Below are 3759 nucleotides of genomic sequence, written 5' to 3'. Positions count from 1 at the left end.
CTTCATAATCACAGTTTCAAATGTGTGCATTATTTTTCTACGTTATTATATTTTCTACACAATCTGATTATTCAGAATACATAAACACTCATTAATAATTTTTATTGAAACACCTGCGCTAGCACTACCACCAACTTTGTCATCGCTCGATAACTACAGGCCATATTAGAAGCCCTCATACCAACTCATCTTTGGCTATTCCTAAACTTTAAATACTTTTGTCAGTGCAAAATTGCTGCCATCACTAATTTGGTCATCAACTTGCATTATCTTTCCACTCTTATCACCAGTTGAAATTTATTTCTCATCTCCAAGTACATCTTGTCGAGCCCAACTACTCTATTTTTTCAAGAGCTGTCTGGCTATAAAAAATACTTTACCAGTCACAATATTTATTTTTATTGGAACACATTTTGATAATTAATATTGAATGATTCATCACTCACACTTCAATCACTTTTGCTCATGATTTATTATTTCTTTTCTCAACAGTTATTATAAATTAAGACATTCATACACAAAATACAGTTTCTGTCACAATACAGTCCCGTTGCTCAAGCAACGTTACCAAAGGTGAGCCAAGGTTTTTTTTGCAAGACACCCTATTTACCTTTATGGAGTGAATTGTGGGACATTATCAAACAGGCAATTTCCACCTCACCCATAGTGACCCGCCTTTTTCAGGAAAAGTTCGTACAGTAAACTGCTTGAACTTCCCACATTGGCAGAAGATTGATAGTGCTTAAAAAACACTTTATTTGCCACATGTTTCCAGAAAAAGTAACTTGACGGAGAACTCTCAACTGATTTTAATGTTGATTTTAAAATTTCATCTACTTTTTACCAATCTTCCTCAGCAAGTGTTATTTAAATTATATTCTTTAAATTCTAGGCAATTGTATGCAGATGTTACTAAACGGATGTGCTTAAAAATACAAAAAGTTTGCAAACATCACAAGTGGGTGACCGCATCAAGCAGTGGTGTCAGCGGGCCACTAGAAAATATTTGGATAGTTACCTGGTCACCAAAGCATCCTCAAGTCTAGTCCCACACTTTTCATCAAGATCACCAGAGGGGAAACATCCTGAACAACTAGGTCTAAACCACTACTTGCCTAAACCACTACTGCTAAACAACTAAAAAGTCTCTACAACTAAGTACTGAACAACAACTGTCTGAACAACTACTGTGTCTGAATAACAATTGCCTGAACAACTAATTTTAAGGTAAGGTTTTCCTTTTGTTTTTTATGGTTTATTAGTTGTTTAGAATATATATATATATATTAGTTGTTCAGGCAATTGTTATTCAGACACAGTAGTTGTTCAGACAGTAGTTGTTCAGTACTTAGTTGTAGAGACTTTTTAGTTGTTTAGCAGTAGTGGTTTAGGCTATAGTTGTTTAGGACCTAGTTGTTCTGTCACATATTCTCACCAGAGACTTTAATGGGTTTGTCCTAATACTGGAGACGCAGGATGCTGAGGATGCTGAAGGGTGCTCTGGGTGCTCTGTGGTTGACAGGATTGTCCTTCCAGTTATTCCTTGGTCCATAGGTATTATGGGGTGACTTTGGCCACAGGAGTGGTGTCCCTTGAAGTCCTCTTTGAGACAGAAGAAAGTAAGCTGCGACTGGGCTACCAATCTCTGTACACAACTGGTCCAGCGGTATCCTATAATGAAGGCTGACCAGTCTGGACTCAGATGACACTCCTGGGTCAAGCAGACTCAGGTGCAACTTTTGGCCATTGAGGATTGGTCTCTTGGGAAGCACAGCAGCAGTCAGAGGCAATTCAAAGAAAGTGGCTACTGACTTGCCATAATGGGTTTCTTCAGCTATCATGGCCCTGGTGCTGGTTCCAGGGGGTCAGCCAACTGACCCTTGGAGACGCTCTTTGCTTTGTGGCTCGAGAGTTACTTTTCCCTGAGCCAGGAGCCATAGCCACAGTCCTCTCTTTGCTAACCCGAGGTACGGCAGGTGCAGTTCAGCAATCGGTGCAATCTATCTTTCCAGGTACAGAGGGCAGCAGGATAGTATTTCTCCAGTCCTTTCTTTAGTTCCATCTTTATCTGAAGGCTAGGGTGAAAATGGTGCCATATTTATGTCCAGAAAGTGCTCTTGGGCTAATGCGGTCACTAGCCAATGGGCTATCAGGATTCTTTTAGCCATGTGATGACCTCCGGCTATGTGTGGTGTCTAGCAATCGCAGAGTGCCCTACTTTTCCCACACCCAAAATATCTGAACCTTTACTTGGATGTTAGGAGCTTGGTAGCCCACCTTAAAGGTGTTTCTATCTGTGGGCTACTAACCCATGGGACAACTGGCGGCTGTTGACTGTGGCCAATGATTGCGACCCTGAATCCTGGGATCACACTCAGCAGGGAGCAGCAGAGTTGGAGACTTATGCTTGCAGATCCTGATCAGCAGATAGTGAGACTAGGACAGTGTGGTGATATCTGAGAGACACTACAGCACCGATGTGCGGCTCCTGGTGATCTGCTCCATGGTTTTCTGTTGGTTGTATTGGAAGACTTCTCCTGGACTGTCCTCCATCACCGTAACACTACTAGTGATGGGCAGCCCGGCCTGCAATTAAATAAAAGAAAATCTGTTCAAGATTTCAGCCGCTTGAGGTTCTGCAGTGGTCACTGCGACTACAGCCCCAGACTGTGTAGCTGCTCCCTCCTGCTGTGAATCGCCATCAGAACAGTGTCAGTCTGTGAAAGCAGGCAGGATGTAAATGAAGTGAGATTTTGTGGCAGCATTTGATCCTTTCTAAGGACCAGCATGAGTATGGTATGAGGTTCATGTTTAAGAGTGGTGAAGGGCCCACGTGAGAGCCCCATGGATTAAAGTTCTGTGGGGCTGAGCACTTACCTGCTGCTGAGACAGTGCTGTCCCCCTCTCGCCCCCTTTTTTCCCATGTTTGGGGCCTAAGACTTTTGTTGCCATTTGGAGAGGCCACTGAATGGACTGTGGCCCATTGCTTGTCCAACGGTGTTTGCCTGGAGATTGTAAAGTCCCAGAGTCACTGAAGAATAGAAGGTGACCTGAAGGAGACTTACCCGCTGATGCTGCCAGTGGCACAGTGCCAACAATACTGGGTGGCAGTAAGTAACACCGACTGCTTGCTGGAACCTTGGAGACTGCGATCCCAGAGGGTAGTGGATTTGGGACAGTCAGCTTAGCGAGGGCAGACACGGAGGAATACTATGAGACTAGGGACCACCCCCCTTCGTCCTACTTTTGAGAAAGGCTAAATAAATATAACATTGAGGGAGTGTGCTAGCATTTGTTTCATGACATCCTCAATCCCCTTTTGAAAATTGAGATGATACGATAGGGGAGTAGTGGGTGACCCCTAAGTAACACAGTGCTATCCCTGGGCTGAGACATTAGCAGTGACCATGGTCAAGCTACGAGTGGTAAAAGGGGCCCTGACAATGTGGTGGCAAGTGAAGGCCCCCATAACAAAGAAAAGTAGTCAGTGACATTGGCAGCACACACTGCTATGTTTCTGGTGGCAATAAAGGACACCAAAGTATTCTTAGAAGTGCAGATCCCTGCGGTCACAGGGAAATTGGGGATCCTAAGAGAGGACCAGAGGAAATTTGATGATTGCAACAAGGAGACTGAGGATACCCTTGAGGCAACTGTTCCACATGTGATGACCTTTTTGTCCCTAGGGGAACAACCTGATAATGAAAGCTGATAGCTGTGCCTCAGTGATGGACAAACACACAGTGAGATGGTTTATCA

Source organism: Pleurodeles waltl, chromosome 3_1 (assembly GCF_031143425.1).
Source record: "Pleurodeles waltl isolate 20211129_DDA chromosome 3_1, aPleWal1.hap1.20221129, whole genome shotgun sequence".
Taxonomy (NCBI): Eukaryota; Metazoa; Chordata; class Amphibia; order Caudata; family Salamandridae; genus Pleurodeles; species Pleurodeles waltl.
Note: the sequence above shows the minus strand (reverse complement) of the source record.